The sequence below is a fragment of the Camelus bactrianus genome, chromosome 13 (assembly GCF_048773025.1).
Source record: "Camelus bactrianus isolate YW-2024 breed Bactrian camel chromosome 13, ASM4877302v1, whole genome shotgun sequence".
NCBI lineage: Eukaryota > Metazoa > Chordata > Mammalia > Artiodactyla > Camelidae > Camelus > Camelus bactrianus.
The window spans coordinates 59,554,472-59,575,920 of record NC_133551.1 but is presented as its reverse complement, the minus strand read 5'-3'; the positions used below and the strand labels follow the sequence as shown (position 1 = coordinate 59,575,920).

The 21,449-nt window shown below is 50.4% G+C and overlaps 1 protein-coding gene across 4 annotated transcripts in view; it reads left to right on the top strand.

The window, feature by feature from the left end:
* The first annotated feature begins 226 nt into the window (after positions 1 to 226).
* Positions 227 to 21,449, top strand: part of EPB41 (erythrocyte membrane protein band 4.1) — a 169,176-nt gene continuing 147,953 nt past the window's right edge. Inside the window, exon 1 of one of the 4 annotated variants that reach the window (XM_045511364.2) lies at positions 227 to 384. The gene's annotated coding sequence lies outside the window, so the exon portion shown is untranslated. Of the gene's footprint in view, positions 385 to 20,585; positions 20,720 to 20,927; positions 21,037 to 21,449 lie in introns of those variants that run through there. The other 3 variants (XM_045511359.2, XM_074377013.1, XM_074377015.1) reach the window with 3 other exon arrangements.

Genomic DNA, 21,449 nt, shown 5'->3' with positions numbered 1-21,449 from the left:
ACTTTTGCCATATGACGTCAGGGAACACAACAGCCAATACAGGAGCTTCCTGCTCAACCCTCCCCACACCCAGCGGGTCAACACGCGGCTGCCCTGAACTAGGCGTCGGGTCAGGCGGCACCTGCAGCCCCCGCCCCTTCCCGGTTGCGACGCTCACACTGCCGGACCCTGTTCCCCGCGCCGCCCTTCCGACTGGCAGTTGCCTGCGCCAATCAGAAGGCGCTGCGGGTCGGGGGCGGGGCCTCGCGCCAGAGTTGCCCTGTCAGTGCAGGTGGAGGCCCCCGGCGGGGCAAAGTGGCAGGAACCTCTTAAAGGGCGAGAGCTGCGGAGACCGAGAACGCGGCCAGGCCCGGCCCGGCCAGGTCCCCGCCCCGTCCGGCCCAGGTGAGCCTGGACCGCCTCAGGGGCGACCTCGGGCCCCCGGGAGGCACAGGATAAGAGACAGATGGCCCCACTCCCAAGGGCCCCGGGCTGTCCCGCTGGGTTGGGGGGGAGATCAGGGTCTAAGGATTGGGGTAGGGGTCTCTAGGGGTCCCGAGTCCCAAGTTCCGAATTGGGAGGTCTAGAGGGGCCTGGGCTGTCTCGAAGTTCAGGGTGCGGGGAGGGACAGGGGCGACAGGAAGGGGGTCTGAGAGCTCGCGTCCGGAGCTGGACGCTTGGCACTGGCGGTCCCAGCCGGTCCCGGGCCGGTCTGGAGCGTGGGTCCTGGGTTAGGTGCCGGCGGGTCGGTCTCTGCGGAGTGCTGCAGCCCAGGGCCCCCCGCAACCCCGCCCTATCGAGCCGCGTGCTCCTGCGGGGCCAGCCGCAGCGCCGGCCGGAGCAGACGGGAGGGCAGTGCGCAGCGGGAGGGGGCACCCGGGCCTGGGGCCCCGCGCCCCGCTCCGGCACTTACGTAACTGACTTTGAGTTTTCTGACTGAGGGACTCGCGAGCTGGGGCGCCGGCTCTGCCCGCCGGGGTGGCTCTCATGTCGCCGCCCCGGCCGCACACGCTCCCTTCCAGGCTTGGTTTAAGGGACTTCTCTCTGTCCCTGGTCTGCCGGGTCTCTCTGTCGGTCTCTGATTCCTGCTTGCTCTCATCCCCGATTCCCTGTGTCTCTCATCTCGTCTCTGAGTGGCCCAGGCTCTCCGTCTCCCTGTCGTCAGTCTTTCCCTAAGAGTTTTCTCGCCCTTACCTACACTTTCCAGCAGACCCCACCTCTTTGCGGTAGGGTGGGACTTCTCCCCTCCAGCAAACTGGAGGCGGGGACTTGTCCGGACCGACCTCAGCCCTAGCTTGCCCTAGAAGGAGGGAGGGGAGGACTACCCTGGTAGGGGTGGGGGAGATTACTCTGAGGCCCACAGCTTCTCCTGGGAGGGAGTGGCTGAATGTGGCCCCTCGAGTTCCCGGATTAGGGCTGAAGGTAGCCCCCGCTTTGCTTCTGGAACCCTTATCTTCAGGAGGCCTGGGGAGAGTCTGACCCCAGCTGGGGTTTAGGGCAGCTGGGAGTCCTTGTGAGAACTGCCTGGTGTCCGGTCAGGGCAGCTGCTCAGCTACGGAAGTGAAGAGGGAGGGGCCAAGGAGGGGCCAGAGCGCTGGCACAGAGCCCTTGAGGTTTCAGCATGCTCCCCACCTTCACCCCAGTTCCAGGCCTGGGGACTGTTCTTAGCAGGAGGTTGGGGGTGGGGAAGGGATCAACAAGAGGAGGCCAGAGGACTTTTGCATGGGGGGAGGGGGAGAGAGAAGTGACAGAGTCTCAGGTCTAAGGAGCACTGGCTGGGATCCTTCCCTGCCTTTCAGGCCTCTCTGGGTGACAGAGAAAGAGACACCTCAGAAATAACTCCTGTACCCTGCTGCTGTTGGGTGCTTGTAAACAAGGTGTCATAGCAGCCATGCGGTGGGAATTGTTAATTCTGACTAGAAATGGGGAGGAGAGACTTTGCAGAGGGGGTGGAAAGTTTGGAAAGGAGAAGATCCTGAGGCTCTAGGGAGCAAAGAAGGGGGACAGAAGGGGTCTTCTGGTTCCCTGTAGGCTTTGCATGCAGCAGAACTAGGTTTGAATCCTAGTCCTGCCACTTCCTTGCTGTGTGACTTTGCATGAGTCGCTTCACTTCTCTGAGCCCTAGGTTCCTCCTTAGTCTGTAACCCAGACATTCCATTTGATTAGCAGAATCAAATGAGGCAATGAGTGTGCAGTGACCAGAAGGATAGCTGGTGTGGGAACAGGCCAGCAGGGGATTTTCAAGAAGGGAATGGAGTGGGGATGCCCTGAGGTTTTCTCTATGTACATAAGAGAGTCAGGCAGGGCCTGCCAGGGCCTAGCAATGTGGGATGCGGGTGGAGTGCCTGGGTGTGTGGGTACCACTCAGTGAGGGGAGGAGGACCCACACCTGTTTGTTTCCTGATCAGCCCATCCCTGAACAGGCTGGCCTCCCTTCCGAAGGCCCCAGGTGCCAATAGAAGCTTCCAGGTTGCCCCACTCCCTAAGCCAGTGGGGGTGGGACCCCTGGCAGGGCAAGGCCAGCACCCTCTCTGCAGTGTGGATCCTGGCCCAAAGCCTTGCTGGCTGGGCTGGGCAGGAACATCCCAGCCTGGCTGGGAAGATGCTGACGTTGTACAGGTCTCTGGATGCCCAGAGCTCTGCTGGCTGGAGTTGGGTGCAGCTGACCGGACCAGAGACAGAGGCTGGCCAGGGTGGGAGAGAGGAAGGGAGATGCAAGGAGAGACCCCTAGAGGGAGAGCCTGAGCAGAGCTGTGGAACCAGCAAGGAATTTCATGAGGTTATTCCCTAAGTCTTCCCTGAGCACCTACTGTGTGCCGCATATGGGTTTGCTAGCCAAAGAGCTGAATAGGATCCCCATGAAGGGCTCACCATAGAGATCATGGTGGCCTGAAATTTCTGGGGCTTCACAGAGTGGATCTTTATGATAGTCCCCTGGGGGGTGGGGCATTCGAGTTTCCCCAGGTCTGATGTTTATTAAAAGGGGCAGGATTGTACTCCCTGGTATTCTGTGGGCAGTTGTCTTCCTCCCTGGATCTCAGTTTTTCTTTCTGTGAAATGCAAAGGGCAGATGAGATCCTAGGGTCTCTAAGCATCTTCCAGCACCCATTACTACAGCCTCCAGGACCTGATTTGGGACTACCCTCATCCTACGTGTGGGGAGGGGAGAGAATGAGGCAAGGGCAAGGTGATTGTGATGAACCCTGAAGTCCTGTTCTTGGCCTGTGTTCTCTAATCATACCTAGAGCTGCAGCCTCTTAAGCACTTGCTGTACACGATGCTCTGTGTCAAGCCTTGAATTTTTTTTTTATGGAGGTACCAGGGATTGAACCCAGGACCTTGTGCATGCCAAGTGTATGCTCTACCATGGAGCTATACCCACACCTCCTGTACCAAGCCTTTAATATGCAGCACTAACTAATGTAATCCTTACATCCTCATGAGGGAATAGGTGTTATCCCTATTCAGGGAGGAGAATTGACTTCACCAAAGTCACACAGCTAGGAAGTGGCTGGGCTGGGATTGTAACCTACATCTGTCTTACACCAAAGCACAGACTCAACTGAAAGGGGGAGCCTCTACCCAATAGGTACTGAGGCACCTACATTGCTCAGCCTTGAACTGCAGAACCTGCCTGGCCCCTGCTGGGTGAGCTCAGAGCTCTGGGATGTTCAGGCTGGGGAGTTGGGGGACAAGCTATTCAGGAGCCCACTGGGCCCAATGACAAGGGGACAGGAGCAGAGGGAGCACCTTGTGGGTCAGGGCCCCACAGGGAGTTTGCCCAGAGGGCCAGCCCCACCTGACTATGCCGGTGCTAGATCTGGTCACTGAAAGGCAACCCTGGGTACATGGCCAACTTTGGACCTCAGTTTCTTCATCTGTAAAGCATGGGTTTAGAGGGGTGAGTGCAGGCATTCCTTGGTCCGTGGGTTAGTGGCTGAGGTCGGCAAAGGGGTAAAGGGTTTGAGGAGGGGTCGGGTAGCAGTGGGCTGAGCCTTTGGAGGGAGAGTTTGGGTCAGAAACAGCTTGGACCCTGGGCTGTCTGAAAACAACTATTTCGGGTGGAGGTTGGAGAGGTTCAAAGGCTTGTCTGGGGCTGGGCAGCTAGTATTGCAGAGACTGAAGGGAAAAATGGCAGGGAAGCAAGCCCCAGACAACAACATCCAGGCCGATGCCAGCTGAAATTCTGGCTTGACCACTTAACCTGACTTGGAGGTGTGAAGTGAGTGCCCAAGAACACACTGTCCCCATCTGTAAAATGGGAATAGTAATAATCTTGCTGTTGACCACTTCTCGGTTTATTGTGATGGTCAAAGGAGATGAGGCATTCGTGGAATCAAGTGAGAACATGGGTCCAAAGCTGCAGATGTGGCTGTGTGTTTGTGGGGAGGGAGCATTTCTGAGGGCGACTCTGCTGAGATTCTTTACCCTGCGACTGCCCTGAGAACAGCCCGAAGAATGTCACCACTATTTATTGAGTAATTAGTTACCACGCACCAGGCACAGGTCTCAGAGCTTCATCTCTTATTGTCTCCTTTAATTTCTACCTTGTCAGATAGGTGGTGGCCTGGCCCATACTATGTCCCTCTGAAACCCAGCCTACAGCTCCCTGTGATAATAGTGGCTAACGCTTATGAATAGTTCACTGTGCTACTCTGTGCCAAGCATTGTTCAAAGTATTTCAAATGTATTAACTCACTTAATCTTCACAACAACCCTGGAGATGGGTACTAATACTTTCCCCATTTTACAGATGAGTAACTGAGGCACAGAGAAGTTAAGAAATAGGCCCAATGTCACAAAGCTAGTAAGTGATAGAGCCAGGGTATGAACCCAAGTTTTTTTTTTTTTTTTTTTTTGAACCCAAGTTCTTAAGTCTCCTTTTTGAAGCATTCATCACAGTTGTAGTTCAGTTATTAGATTGTCTCCCCACTGAGGAGCAGGGACCAACACCTGGCACACCACAGGTGCTCAGCTAATGTCTGTCCACAGGGATCCTGCTGCCCGCTGTGGGCTGGGCCCTGATGAGCTCAGGGTGGATTATCAGAGTATCAGACTGCTGACTAAGAGGGTGTCTGCCCCAAAGAGCCCCCGAGGCAGAGCGAGGGCAGGGTTTCCCCCTTGCTAGAGAGGGGCCCCAAAGAGCTTGTTTGTTGGCTGTGCTTGTGTCTCACTGCTGTCCTTTGCTTCCATGTGCCACTGTGGCGATGGCTCCACGGCGTCTTCCTGACCGGCTGCGTGACCCTGTGGCTGCTTCTGGGTGAGTACTGGTTTGGCTAAGTAACTGCCACCCAGCTGTACTCTAATGCACATCCTGTGGCTCCGAGGCCACTGGGAGGTGTAAAAGGGGGCTCAGGGGTCGGGGCGGGAGAACTGAGGGAAGACCCTAACTCTGAAGTTAGCTGGCTTCTGTCCCGATGCCTGACATGCCGATGCGGCGATTTTTGGCTTATGTGATACAGAGCAAAGGTCTCTGGGGCAGACTGGCATGGAGTGGAATCCTTATTCTGCCACGTGCTGCTGGGTGGTTCTTTGTGTCTCAGTTTTGCATCTGTAAAGTGGGAATATTAACACCCACCTGACACAAGTACGTTTGTTCTTTTATTCATGTAAGCCCCATGAAAGCCAGTATTGTTCATCTGTTCATTGCTGTATCCCAGCACCTAGGGTAGAGCGGCACGTAGTAGGTGTGTAATGAATATTTCTGAATGAACGAACACATTCAGTATCACCACACACAGTGTGCCTTGTATTGGATTCAATGGCTAGTGGATATGAAGGCCCAGCATTGGAGGGGCTCAGTGAATTCAGGTCGCCTCTTTGCTTACAGGACTGTGAGTTCCCTGGAGGCCAGGATTCTCTGTTAAGTGCCCTCTGGGTCCTCTGAACTGTGTGGGGCTACGCACCAAGCAGGCATCAATCAGCAGAGAGAGGGGCCTAGGCAGCTAGACTGAGGGCCTCTGCTTAGGCCTGGGGAAGGACGGGCAGAGCCTCTGGGCTTCATCAGGATGGAGAGACAACTGGGGAGGCCTGGGGGTGAAGGTGGGAGGGGTGAGGAGGGACTCTGCCTCCCAGGACTACCACTGTCCTAGCTGTGTGACCTTGGACAAGTCACTAACCTCTCTGAGTCCTGGAGACCTCATCTTTGACATGCATATGACACTTGCCCTATATGGGCATGGGAAGGAGCCAATGAGAAGTGCCGGGCACAGGACCCTGCTTGGTAATTGTTGGTTTCCTCCCAGTCCTGGGCTCACTCTGGGAGGGGACTAAGTAAAATGTTCCTCTTTTTAGCTCCTTTCTCCTACTTTTTTTTTTTTTAACACTTTTATTGTGGTATGATTCTTGTACAGTAAATTACACATATTTCAGATATGCAATTTGATGAATTCTGATAGAGGTATACACCAATGAAACCATTACCACAATCAAGATAGCTAACATTTCTATCACTCCCCCAGAGGTGCACATTTCCAGTTTCCAATTTATCCCTTCCCACCCCTTTACCCACTGGTGACCATAAGTTTATTCTCTATGTCTGTGAGTCTTTCTGTTTTGTATCCTTTCTCCTGTGTTTAACTTGCCACCTAGGTGGAACTAGAATCCAGGAGTCAGGACCCCTAGACTCCCCAGCAGGCTGGCGAGGGCCCAGGGAGAAGAGTTGGCTCCTGCCCTGAGTGGAATCCCCACCTCTGCCATTTTTTGCTGTATGACTTGGCTCAGTAACCCACCTTATCTGGGCCTCGGTTGCCTCACCTGTAAAATGGGGCTAATAAAGGATACTTCCCTTGAAGTCTTATTCAGCGAGCAAATGAGTGGATTAGGCATCATTGTCATTATTACTATTTGGCTCTGGCTGAGGAGGCTCCAGGGAGGGCCCTGGAGAATTGCATCCCGTCTTGGCCTAGGGATCCTGAGAATCTCTAGTCTTCATATATACTATTGCCATTTATTGGATGTTTCTTATATGCTGGGCTGGTTGTTATGTTATTTTCAATACATTATCTCATCTAGTCCTCTCAATGACCCAATGAATTAGACATTATGGCCCCTACTTTATGGATGAGGACACTGGTGCTGAGTAAATCAAGAGAGTTACCTAGACTCACATAGTTATTTATGGGTGGAACCAGGGCTCACACCCAAGTCTGCTCACTCCAAGGCCCCCATTCTTAGTGTGAAACTGTCTTATATCCCCCAAGGAGGCAGACGCTGGGTCTAAGTCTTCTCTGTGCATCTCTGTCGACCAGCACAGGATTGGTGGGGGCTGCTGGACTGTTTGCTGAACACATAGATACACATACACACACACATAGTACCCCCACCCAGCCTCGTGCTCTAAGAATTTTGAAGAAAGGAGAGAAGAGAAAACAGGAGAAGGCCAGACAGCATAGTTATTGAGAGTCAGACGGACCTGGCTTTGACTCCTAGATTTATGGGTTACTAGTTGTGTGACCTTAGGTAAGACGTTAAACCTCTTAGAGCCTTAGTTTCCTTGTCTGTAAAATGCGGCTAAAAAAAGAACCTCCCTCCCTCCTAGAGTTCTTGTGAGGATTAAATAATGCACGTGAGGCACACGGTGAGTACTCAACGACAGTAATTATTGTTATTATTATAGTTGTAATTATGAGTACATTTTGGGATTACAAAGATATCCCTCTTGAGACAGTGGAGACCAGCTCTGGGAGGAACCTGCTGGGGAGAAGCGGGTAGTAACCAACCTAACAGGTTCGGGTGAAGGGAGGGAGGAGGCCTCTTGGAAATAAGAATTTACCTCCCTTTCCTAGCCATCTGCTTTCACTCATCCCCACCCTGTGCCAGGCCCTGTGCTGGGCATGGGGCGCAGACGTGAACCTGTGTCTTCTCTGTCCCCACCACCTCCTCCCCTGGAAGCTCAGAGCCTGGTCGAGGAGGAGGACACAGAAACTACCACCTCTACCTTTGGTTGATGCACTGAAGTGTGAACTGTGAATATCTCCTCAGGCAGAGACCAGGAGAAAGGGCATTCCTAGTGGAAAGAACTGCTTTGCTAAGGGACAGAGCCATGACCTGCACTTGGGGGCATGCAGTTGGAGAGACAGGCTCAGGGGAGTTAGGGGACCTGACCCAGAAGCCACGGGGAACCATCGGATGTGAAGCAGGGGAATGGCATGGCCGGGCTTGTATTTTGGGAGGATCCCTTGGTGTGGAGGAAGAACAGGCGGGAAGGGGCAGGGGAAACTCTCCAGGTGAGCATTGCTGAGATAAGGGGCCTGGGACTGAGCCATGGGATGGGCAGCAGGGGTGGCTGTAAGCTCTACCCAGGAGGCAGAGCCAGCAGGGTGTGACAAGGGACTGCAGTGGGAAGGCAGGAGGGGAAGGATATGAGAGTGAGGTCTTGGGGTCTGTGGATGATGGGGCCTACTGGGATCTCTGGCTGAGGGACACAGCTGGGTTGAGGGGTAAAAGCCACTGCCTGCTCCTTGCCACCTTCTGCCTCAGTTCTCCGAGTCAGCAGCTATGTCTGATCTGGACACTCGGGCAAGGCCTGTGGCCCCCAAGGCCCATGCCCCCTGCTCCTGCTTTGGGGGTCCCTTGTGGTGACCCTGGCAGGTCTGGCAGGGATGAGAGCTCTTTAGGATGGGAACCAGACAGGGGCTGTGTGGTGCAGAGAAGCCTTGGGTCCTAGCCCTACCAGCGTCACCAAAGGTCTCCGTGACCCTGGGAAGTCACTCCCACCCTTGTTCTGTTTTCCTCACCTTGAGAGTGAGAAGAAAACCTGTTTTGCTGGCCTCAAAGATTCAGTGATAAAATACAAATAGAGACAACAAACATCTATTTTTAAAAAAAAAAAATATATTTATTGAAGTATAGTCAGTTTACAGTCTTGTGTCAGTTTCTGCTGTACAGCACAATGCTTCAGTCGTACGTGAACATACATATATTTGTTTTCATATTCTTTTTCACCATCAGTTTTACAAGACATTGAATGAACAGTATGAGCTATACAGTATGAACTTGTTGTTTATCTACTTTATATAAATTAGTTAGTATCTGCAAATTTCGAACTCCCAATTTATCCCTTCCCATCCCTTTTCCCCCCTGGTAACCATACGTTTGTTTTCTATGTCTGTGAGTCTGTTTCTGTTTTGTAAATAGGTTTATTTGTCTTTTTTTTTAAGAGTCCACATATAAGTGATATCATATGGTATTTTTCTTTCTCTTTCTGACTTACTTCACTTAGAATGACAATCTCCAGGTCCATCCATGTTGCTGCAAATGGCGTTATTTTATTTATTTTTTTTTCAGTTTTATTATGGGTAGAATTGTATTAGGTAGAATTGTTAAAATTTGACTGCACATATACAATATATTGTATGTAAATACATATACACAATATACTGCACATAGTTTTAAAAATTTATGTATATGTACTGTCCATTGTTTCTAAGAACGTTTAGAGCTTTAGCTTTTTAAACTTATATAGTTATCAAATGAATAAAGCCAACCACGAAATAAGAATTAATTCAAAAAGATACATACACCCCGGTATTAACAGCAACATTGTAATTGCCAAGATATGGAAGCATCCTAAGTGCACATCAATAGATGAATGGATAAAGAAGATGCAGCATATGTATGTAATGGAATACAACTCACTATTTTATTATTTTTTATGGCCGAGTAGTATTCCATTGTATAAATATACCACAACTTCTTTATCCAGTCATCTGTTGATGAACATTTAGGTTGTTTCCATGTCTTGGCTATTGTAAATAGTGCTGCTATGAACATTGGGGTGCATGTATCTTTTTGAATTAAGGTTCCCTCTGGATATATGTCCAGGAGTGGGATTGCTGGATCATATGGTAGGAGACAACAAACATCTATTGAGCACTGACTGTGCACAAGGTTCTGGGGGGCACAAAGATGACTCAGACAGGGTTCCTGCCCCTCAAAAGGCATGAAGCACTTCACAGCAGGCCCAGCTGAGCAGGCAGTTAACTCTTTGTAGGCATGGGGAAAGAGATAGCTAAGCTAGAATTTGAAGGATGAATAAGAGGTCTCTGGGCAGACAGTGGAAGGAACAAATTTCTAGGCCTAAGGAACAGCATGTGTGAAGTATTGAACCTACATAAGGTGGTCAGGTCTGTAAGTTCATAGTCTGGTATGGCCAGAGCATAAAGGGAGAGGTAGGCAGTGATGGGCGAGGAGGCCAGACAGGGAAGCAGGGTCCAGATCACGAAGGGCTTTGGAGACGTCACTTTGAAGATGGGCACTTGCTGCCCTATCCTTCCTGAACCCTCATAGCTGCCTGCTCCCCTCACTGAGGCCATCAGGCCCTTTCCACCCTGCTCCCTCCCCCTTCTTCCTTCCTTGTTCCTTCTTTCCCCCACTCTAGTCACACCCAGTGGCTGCCTCTCTGAGGAGTCAACAACCTGGGTCCCCTGTCAGCTCTGCCATATAAGTTGTGTGGACTTCAGTCACTTGCCCTCTCTGAACCTCAGTTTCCACCTCAGTGAGATGGGGCAGCAGCTTTCCTCACAGGGAAGTGCAGAGGCTCCAATGAGGTAATCCCCACAAATGGCCCTTGCACAGTGTCTGCATGTAATGGGTGCCCATGAAAAGCAGCTCCACTTAAACCATCATTACTTGGGCTCCTTGGTCTCCCTGGCCCCACCCACTGCTTCCCCTGCCTCTCCTGGCAGCCTGCTCTGGCCAACAAAGGAAGGAAAGGATTAAGAAACAAGCCCAAATCTCCAGAGGGGTCCTGGCTCACCACCAGGCTTGCTCCCTTTTGCTCCTTGTCCCCCTTGGCCTCAGGCCCAAGGACACTCAGTCTTGAGGCCTGGGATCCCCCACAACTCCTCACCCAAAAGGCCCCTCCTGGGCTAGAGGCCAAAGCCAGCAGCAGCCCTGAAAAAGGGACAATTATTTTGAAAATATGTAGTTTTTTTTTTCCCTGGAAGCTGATAATCAGGTCCCTTTTTCCCCGTGATTGGGAGAGGAGCAAGTGTGATGTCCTGTACCAGAAGGTCCATAGTCTGAGCAGAACTGGATCCCTGAGCCTCTTGGATTTTACAGCAGAGGCTGGTGACCAAGTCCCTTTTGGTACAGATGCAGGAACCTCAGATCAGAGCAGGTGAGTGATGGTGCAAGGTCATGCAGCAGGAGCGCGATCTCCAGACCCTTTTTGCACTGTCCTGTGAATGGGTGTGATGTGGTCACGTTGGCTATGTGACCTCTCTGAGCTTCAGTTTCTTCTGCTGTAAAATGGGGCTGATTTTACTGTGAGGATTGGCAGTAATGTAGATAAAGCACTTGGTCCAGGGCTCAGCACTGTGAGGTCTCAATGGTAGGTAGCAACTGTTACTGCTGTGGTAACTCCTGCCTCTAAGAACTTTCTTCTGCCCCTGCCTCTTCCCAGTCTAGACACTTGAGTATTTGATAGTTTCTTATTGAACAAATGACACCCAATAAACCAGTTTAAAAGCTAGAGGCTCAGCATATTTTACCCTGCCCCTCACCCCCGCTCCTTTGGCTGGAGCACTCTAGCCTCACCCTCAACCTGATTTTAACCTCTGCCCCCGGCCCATCTCTGCCCTCCTGGAGCCAAGCCTGCACGGTCTCTCTTCCAGGAGCCATGCGAGGACAGAGCTTCCTTTCCACAGCCTCCTCTGATCAAATGCCACAGCAAATGCTTTGGAAAAGCAGAGTTGGAAGGGTCCTGCGTTACCCAGGCCTTTGCTGATTTCACAGTGGGAAGAGTTGAGGGCTGAGGGGGCAGAGGGGGACTGTGAGCTCCCCAGGGCTGTCTTCAGGGAGCTGGGACAACACTAAGACTTTTGCAGAGGCTGTGAAATAGGTCTAGAAGGGAAAACTTGGTCCACAGCCCCAAATCTGGTAGAGGAGAAGGACCACCAGAAGCGGGGCTGGAGGGCTGCATCCCCCCCGAGCTCTTCCTGCCCTCTCTGAGCCTGTGTTTCTGGTTTATAAAAGGAAGGGGATAGATTGATGTCAGAGGTTTCTACTAACATTACAGGATTAAAAGAAGGGATTTGGGGGCTGACAGACCTTGGTTTAAATCCCAGCTTCACCATTTACCAGTGGTGGGACCTCTAGTAAGTTGTTTTACCTCAGTGAGCTTTAGTTTTCTCACTTATAAAATGGGAAAATTATTAGCACCTTCTTATAGGTGCTTAAGGGCTAAATCAGATCATTCAGGTAGAGTACTCAGTTCACAGCTGGCACACCGGAATTGTTGTTGTCGTTACTCTATGATTAGCAGAGACAAGAAGTCAGCCAAGGCCAGCTGGGAAGAAGTTCACGGAGAAGGCAGGGCTTGAGAAATGCGCAGGGTTCATCTGTTCATTCATTCACTCAATAAACATGTATTTTGGATTTGGGTCCATTCGGATAGACCAGACACAGAGAAGAGGAGTGGGGAGGCTGGAGAATGCTGGAAGCAAGCAGACCTATTCTAGCTGTGTGATGTGGGATCATCACTTTTCTTCTTTGGCTCTCACTCCCTCATCTGTAAAATGGTGAGAAAAGTGAACATCATCCTTATTACGTCCAGAATTGTCCTAAGATTTAAGAGAGTTCAAGTACATGGTGGGTGATCAGTCTGTCTGACTCCTTTCCTCTCAGCTCTGTTAATGATGGCAAGTGTGCTCTTGGGCAAGTCCATGAATACACCAGGCACACTTCTACCCCAGGGCCTTTGAACTTGCTGGTCCTGCAGTCTGGGACACTCTACCCCTAGATCCTTTCATAACTTGTTCTTTCATCTGCTTAATTTTTGATTGAAATGTCACCTTCTCAGTAAGGCCTTTCCTGACTATCCTGTTAACAGTGTAACCCTACAATACCAACAATCCCTGTCCTCCCTCCTACCTTATTCTTCCCCACAGCACGTATGACTCTTCACCGTACAATATTTTGGGGAATATTTGTTTATTGGTTGTCTCTCCCCACTGGAATATAAGCTCAGTGACAATGGTGATTTTGTCTATTTTGTTCAGTGTCATATCCCCTGTACCTAGAATAAGGTGTGGTTAATAGTAGGTGCTCAGTAATATTTATGGAGTGAATTAATGAATAAATGAAGCGTCTTCTCTCTGGATCTAGCACGGTGCTGAGCACACAGTAGATTCTCAGTAAGTAATTGTATGAGTGGTCATCATTCTCTCCATTTGCCACATAATACTTTGGTTGGGTCAACCCTGAAGCCCTTTTGCTTCTGACATTTTCTGCCAGGGCATCAGTTTCAGTTTGAGTGCCCAAATCTTTTGTTCCTGAGCCTGAGCTATGCAGAATTTCTAGTTGGGGCTGTTTGGCTGTTGGGCCCACAATGGTTATTATGTCATTATTGGTAATTAGCACTTTGGCCCAGAGGATTGAGATTTTGTTTTTCAGCAGAAACCACAGCAGAGAGCTGTGTTAGCCAGAGGGGGCCCAGGCTTGCAATGGCCTCCTCTATAACTCTCCCCTTCCCAGCTATGGGTCCACGGTTTAGGGAGACCAAGACAGAGATGCCAAAAGATAGAGGCACCTGGGTAACCGGCTCAGCTGCACTGGGCTTCCCCAGGCAGGATTCCGCAAAGTTTCTCCCCTACACCCTTGGCTCTCCATGCCTGGCCTGGTATAGAAGGGGCTCCCCACAACCCTGGGGGAGCTAGGTATAGCCTCCAAACTGGGAGCTCACAGGGGCATTTTTCAGCTCACAGGGGCATTTTCTGATGTCCAGGATTCAGGTATTATGAGTGGAGGAAACAACCCTATTAAGACTCAGGAGCCTGGGTTCAAATACCCGCTTAGCTGCTGAGTTGGTGGGTCTCCAGGGCACATTACTACCTCTTGCTGGGCCTCAGCTTTTTCGTCTGTCAAATAGAGATAAGGAGATAAAGACACCTGCTTGGTTTCACTAGGGCAGAGAGGCAGGGCAGTGTAGTAGACAAGGATAGGGTTCTGGAGTCAGACACACTGGGGTTCCCAATTATACCCCTTCCTAGCTGTGTGACATTGGGCAAATTGCTTCACCTCTCTGACTTCAGTTCCCAGAGCTAAAGAATGGGGTTAAAATAGTATCCACCCCATAGGGTTGTTGTAAGGACTAAATAAGAGAGTGTAGGTAAAGTATCTAGGCACACAGAGAGCACGCCATACGCTGGTATTGTTATAATGACCGTCACAGAAATGCAGGCAATCTCTAAACTGCTAGGAGAGTACTAGTTGCCAGGCAGATGTGGGTTTGAGTCCTAACTGACACCTAGCTGGGTGTCTGGGTAAGTTTTTTACTTCTCTGAGACTCTATTTCCTCATCTGTAAAATGGGAATTATAGTCATACCTTCCTCAAGGGGCTGTTGTAAAGGTTCAGTGACATAAGACATTAAAAAGTACTTGGTACAGTGGTTAGCACGTGTCATCTGCATTTTATAGATAAAGAAGAGAGGAGGAGTGACTTGGCTGAACTCATATAGCCTCTCAGTAGTGGAGCTTTGATTTGAACCCAGATCTGCCTACCTCAAAAGCCCACGATCTTTTTACCTCTTCTTGCCAACCCGAATTTGGCATGAGAATGAGGATGGTTGTTCTTAGTGCTGCTGGGCTCATCTCATGCATTCCATGATCCCCAGTGCCTACACACACTAGGTGCTCAATAAGGGTTTGCTGGAAGAAGAAAGGGGGGACCAGTGTGTCCTCAGTTCCAGGGAGGCTTTTGCCTTGAGGTTGACAGCAGAATAAAAATGCAAATAAACAATAAAAATCACACTCAGTGTGGGTGTGGGCTTGTAAGCTGCAGAAACCTTTTGTACCTCCCACATAAATAAGCCTTCTTGCTACCCTCTGTGACATCCTGGGTAGGCACCTCCATTTGACTGGTGAGGAAATGGGAGCCCAGAGAGGGTGTTACTGATGAATGCTTGTGTCCTGCCCCAGATTCACACTGAAGCCTTAACCCCAGTGTGATGGTATTTGGAGATGGGGCCTTTGGGAGGTGGTTAGGGTTACATGAGGTCATGAGGGAGGGGCCTTCATGGTGAGATTAGTGTCCTTAGGAGAAGAAGCACCAGAGAGCTCCCTCCCTCTTTGTCAGTGAGGACCTAAGAAGAGGTGGCTGTCTGCCAGGCAGAAGAGAGCCCTCACCAGAACCTGACCAGCGTGGCCCCTGATCTTGGACTCCCAGCCTCCAGAACTGTGAGGAACTATATTTCTGTTGCTTAAGCCACTCAGGCTGTGGTATTTTGTTAAGGCAGCCCGAGCTGCCTGAGAGAGAGGGTAAGTGACTTGCCCAGAGTCACACAGTGAACTTAGGGCAGAGCTAAGGCTAGAACTTGTTTGTAGTCATTGCTCTTGTTTTCCCATGGAAACACTCGCAGTCACTGGAAGTTTTAGAAATGGAGACTAGCTGAATGCTAGACAGACAGCTCGGGAACTGTCCTGCCACAGTGGCTTTGGAGGATCCTGGGGCAGGTCAAACCTGGCCATTTGTGGGTGCCCAGTCTCCTCCTGCTTCCCCAGAGCTCTGCCTCTGCCTTCTCCCAGGTGAGGGTTGGGCCAGGCTGACTTAAGCAGGTTTAGAAAGAGCTCAGCTAGCTGGTGGCACTGAGCTGGTCCCTGTGTTTCTTGGGAAACCCTCTGGGCCTAGAGGGTTCCCTGCCACAGGGAGAGAGAATTAGTGGGTTAAGCCTGAGTGAGCTGGAGGTTTTGCTGGATCAGGGCCATCAGGCTCACTCCAGCTGGTGAGAGAAGGGGGTTGGGGAGGGTCATGGGAGGTCAGATTTTGGGTCCCTCCTTGAATGTCCCAGGGCTCCAATCAGAAGCAGCCACGACAGCCTTTCTCTGGGGTCTTGGGATAAATGTTGATGTTGCTCCTTCATATCATATCCAAAGTGCTTTCCTGAGAGTGATGTGAAAGCAGCGTGGAGCAGAGGACAATGGCATCAGACAGACTTAGTAAGCTGTGTGTCGTTGGGCAAATCACCTATCGTTTCTAGGCTGTAGTTTCAACTATAATTGAGGCTATTAATACTTTGCAGGGTTGCTATGGAGCTAAATGCATTAATGCATATAAAGTATTCAGTAAGTGCCTGGAACATAGTAAATACCTAATAAGTGTAGTTGTCATTATTTTTAATGATAAATTATCTCTAAGGTCCCTTCTGGCTCAGACAGTCCTAGGTTTTATGGCTGTACGATTTAGCACAGCCTCCAGCTTTGGAAGGGAAATGTAGCTGGACTTAAAAGAAGGCAGTGAACAGAATCTGCAGCAGGGGTCAGAAAACTTGGGTTCAAGTTTGGGCTCTGCCACCCCTGTGCTATGTGACCTTGGGCAAGTCTTTTCTAGTTTCTGGCAACTTCCCAATATGTTTAAAAGCAGCTTGGGCCTGCTGATCTCTAAGGGCCTATTCAATTTTAACTCCTGTCAATCTAGAGGTCTAAAGGGTACCTTAGTAACCGTCCACTGGCTCCTCTTTTACAATTTCAACTTCCTTCCCTTCTGCCCCTTGTTTCTTGGAGTATCTTCATAGCAGAAAGGACATAACTTGCCAACTCCAATGTATGTATTTTAATCATATTTAGCTTTTTGCTTTTGCTGTGCACAGAGAACTTTTTAAAACAGAGCTTAATGCCATTTTTGTAAGCAAAGTGCATTCTATCAAAGAATGTCAAAATGTGCTCTGTGTTTTCAGATGTGAAAAAAGATTCATTCGAGATATTGTCTTTCACTGCATCTGCTGATTTCTTTCGCTTTTATCTCAAAAATGACCAGCACAGGCAGCCTTGTATGCTATAATTAAAAAAAAAATGCCGCAGTCAGTGCATTAAAAAAATAATCATGGGTATGATTTAAATAAAAGGATATTTGTCAAGTATCATATCAGAGAGAAAAATGGGAAATAACCTAAATGTCCAACATTTAGGTATAATTAAATTATGGTTTATCCACTTGAGGGCACTGTTAGAAATGGCGAGGCAAATGTCATAATACATGGGTAGGAGAAAAAAGTTGGTTCTGAAAGAATATGATCCAAATTTTAAAGAAGCATCAGGTTGAATGATATGCAACTGCTGATATTTGACCACTTTTAGCCTATAAAATTAGCAATTTCATATGACAATTTAACATATATAAACAAAAAACGTATCTGTAAGGCAAGGGACTAGAAGGGATGCCTCCCACCAAAATACTGACTGTGGTTATTTCCGATTGAGGCTTTATGGTGATTACATTTTTTCTCCTTCTTTAACTATATTTTCTGTGAACAATTCAAGGACTGCTACTAAAAATAGTACCCTAGAAAGGCATTCTATTGTATGAACAGCGATTTTTCTGCCCTTTTATAGCTTGTCTGATTTATCATTTGTGTTAAAAAGGTCTAAAATGACTGCAATTACATGACCACAGGCAGGATGGAAAGCTCTCCTCTTCATGTACTTTTGGTACTAGGATTGGTTTTTATTCAGTAGTGGCTATTCAGAACATTTTGCTGGTGGGCCCAGCTTTTCAAAGCCCTCTTCATCTCTTGCCACCCCCCACAACAACAGACAAATATTTTCCATGAGCCCTATCACTGGGGCTTCAGGCCAGCTGTGTCCCTAATCTGCCCACGTCCCAGATTTGGGAATGGTTCAGACTCCAACTGTTCCCCCATCCTACCCCGGCTTTCTTCCAATCTCATCTCTTCCAGGTCATCGGAGGCCCCATCTACCATCCCTGGCCTTCCCCTCTGATCACCACCTGATTTCACCATCTAATTTCACCCTCTTCTGTGCAGCTGGTGTTTGCTTTTTGCTGGAGCTCAGTTTGCAATGGGGAAGGATTAGGACCCTTTCACGACGCTGTCTTTTTTCTTTTCTTTTTTTTTTTTTTTTCCTCAGTGCCCTTGACTGCTCCAGGGGCTGACAGGCAGCTTGCAGAGCCTGTATTCCCTAGGAAAGAACAGGAGGGGTGGTGGGGGAGGCAGTGGTGGGCTCAGCTGGCAGGCGGATAGAGATGGCCCTTAGAGACCCCATCCTGGGGCTTAGAGCATGGCCACCCAGATGTGAGCGTGGAGCAGCAGGCAGGGAGGGAGCTGAGTTTCTTCCTAGGAAATTAGCTTCAGAGATGGTGCTTGGGACCTTTACCCTGTACTCAATGGCAGCCTCTGCAGGGTGAGCTGGAACCAGATGTCTGGTTTGCAGAGGCCTCTTCTGAGAGGGCAGATGGGGGCATGAATAAGGGTAGTTTCTCTGCCTTCAGATGGGGCATTACTTCCCCCCTCACCCTCACGCCCTACTATGTGTTGGGCCCAGCTATACTCAGGGATCTGGTACTTAGCCTAACAGGTGATGATGTGTACCTAACTAATAACAAAAATCCCTCCTGTGTGGATAGTACTTTACAGTTTACAAAAGCTCTTTCATCTCCAGGCTAAGAATTAAAAGCCAGGACTGGATTTTAAGTCTTTTCTTTAAGATTCTAAAGCCTGTGCCAACAGGTGCATTGTTGCACGGCACTCTGAATTTAAGAGTGGTTTACACCTGCCTTATGTCTAGCTGTTTTCTGCTGGCCTAAGACCCCCACTTTTTTCCAGGGTGACAATTATTAAATACTACACAGTCCAACCAAGCCTCTTTAAATACGATCTGTCATTGCCCACTAGCATTTCATGGCATAGAGAATATTGGTTTTCATGAGTCTGAATTTGCTGGATAACACGGTGGTGGTAGTGGTGACCTGTCTTGTGACTGATCTTCAGGATTTATCCCTCACGGTACCAGATTTTCAGGTCTGATACATGAAGGAAGCCTGTGAGGCACAGAGATGGTAGAGCTAGAGCTCCCGGAACCCGAGGACCTGAGGCAGGGAACCAGAGTATTCAAGAACAGGTGCTTCATCCCTAGTGCACAGAATGCCCTTGGCCAAGTCACCTAACCTTGCTAAGCCTCAGCTTCCTTATATATAACATGGGGATAACTCATTCACTTGTTCAGCAAATATTTACTGAGTGCGCATTGTTCTGGGAGTTGAACAAGAGGACAAAGTCCCTTCCCTCCTGGAGCTTGCATCTAGTGGGTCTAAACTGCACAAATTTATTGAGAGGGACAAATAAATAAATATATGATAGAAAGTCAGGTGAACTGCCATGAAGCAAAATTCAAGCAGGGCAAGGGTATGTAAGTGGAGGCTGTTTTAGATAGGGTCATCAGGTGGTCATCAAGTGTCTCTTAGGATGTTTCAAACAGATAACCATGTAATGTGCTCAGCTTTGTGCTGACAGTTGAGTGCTTACCAAATATATCATTACTATGTCAGTGAGCTCCACACCTCTCAGTCCATATTTTAGTCTCCAAATAGCAGTAATAATTAACACTTATGTAGATCTTTCTGTGAGCTAGGCACTGTTCTAAGCCCTTTACATATTTTAACTCATTTAATTTTTACAATAAACTCTTATGAGGTAGGAATTGTTATTATTATTCCCCGTTATGGGTCAGAAACAAGCGCAGAGAAGGCCAAAGGGAGACTGAGAAGTGAACTCAGGTAATCTTTTTCTAGAGGCTGAGATCAGATGTGAGGGGGCTGTGATTAGAAACCAGGAGACAGTCTAGCTGGCACGGCTCCAATGTCAGGTTGCCTGGCTTTGGATCCTGGCAGGTCTAAGTCTCTCTGCTTGGGGTTCTTCATCTCTAAAATGGGAATACCAGAATCTACCTTACCTTATAGGATCCATGCTTAAGACAGCCTTCTTTCTGCTAGTCTGTTCAGAGATCAGTTTGGCAGGGATTATGAAAGTTCAGGGGAGCCTCTAAAACTTCTGAAAGGTATAAAGGCACATCAGGCAATTGTCAGAGCAACCTAAGTTCAGCTGGAGACCAGACCTCCAAAGCTAAGTTTTCATGAATTTGAAGGTGCCACGGCAGAATTAGGAAACCCTTAAATACAGAAGACAGCTGAAATCTTGACGTGACCACAACACTCAGCTTCTATTTCAGGCCTTACGCAGCTGCCAGGAGAGGTAAAATCTCATCAAATGTCAGGGTTGGAATGGCGCCTAGAGGCGGTCAAGTTAGTAGATGGGGAAACGGAGGTCCAAGAAAGCTGAGTGACTTACCCAAGGTCACTAGGTGCATTGGGGACATTCATTGGGGGTAGCTTGGCAGCAGCTTCCAAATCTCAGCTTCTTACCTGGCCCTCTTCGGGGAAGAAAGGGTGTCACCTTCGTTCAGGGTACTAGCTACCCTGTTCCCCACGTGGGTGCCGCAGGGGCCAGGAACACCTAAGACCCCAGAGTGGGTTCGACCTGCGCGTGCGCACACCCGGCCAGCCCCTTGCCTTTTCCCCTCTTTTTCCTTCCCCTCCCCTCCCTTCACCGGCCTAGGGGAGTGGGGGAAACGAGAGGAGCCGGAACTTGGCCTCAGCCAATGGGCTCTCGGGCCGCGGGCCCGGCCCCCTCCTTCCCTCCGGCGCCGTCCAATAGAAATTTACTACAATGTTGTGGCGAATAGAGGGGGAGGGGCGCGCGCGGGCGGGCTGGCTGCGGGCCGGGCCGGCTTCGCCTCGCGGTGGGAAGGCGGGAGGGCGCGCGCTGGGGCTGCCTGCTCGCTCGCTCGCTCGCTCGCTCCCTCCCTCCGCCGGTGGGTTAGTCAGTCAGTCCGCCAGCAGCCGGCGGGCCCGCGAGCCGCAGAGGGCCGAGCCTCGGACGCCGGCGTCTCCTCCTGCCATTGTTCGTCCGGCGGCTGCAGCGGCGGGCGCGGAAGCCCGGGCCACCGGTGAGGCGAGGCGGCGGCGGCGCGCGAGCGGGGCGGGGTAGGGGGGCGCGGAGCTGTCCCCGAGGGGACGGTCCTGGCGGCCGCGGCGGCGCCGCAGCCTCTTTGTCTCCAACCTCCCGCAGGCCCGGCCCGGGGGCGCGAGCTCCACGGCCTCTGCACGCCCTCCGCACGCCGGCGGCCGAGGGGCTGGAGCCGAGACGTGGCCGTCCTGAGGGGGAAGAGGCGCGGGTGGCGCTGGGGGAGCGTTTAAAAGTTAGGCTGGGGTGCATTTTTGACGAGAGGAGGTCGGTACCGTCTGCTGTGTCAATCGTTGTACGGTGAGCAGGAGCCCTGGAAGGAGACCAGAGGGGGGCGAGTTGCAGGTTTCGGGTGGTGAAGGTGTGGGGTGCCGCCGCAGAGCGGTTTCTTGGTGACGAGGTAGCTGGGCCGTCTGGAGAAGTCAGGCGCAATCTGAGGGCTGGAGGGAGCCCTGGAAGGACTTTAAGGCCTTCCCGCCCTAGACACTTGCATCATTAAGACAAAATCCCCCAAACCCGAGGGCTCCGTGCTTTCCCGCTGAGTCTTCCGAGGTCCCAGGTACCAAAGGGTTAAATCGATTCTCTCAGCGTCGTGACCTCTTTTTTCAGTTCGCGCATCTGTCGGCTTGGACGTATTTCCTCTTGCTTGCTAGGCTGCCTTTACCTGCGGACAGGCTGCATCTCGGCTCGCCCTCCGAGATTCATCCCTGGGC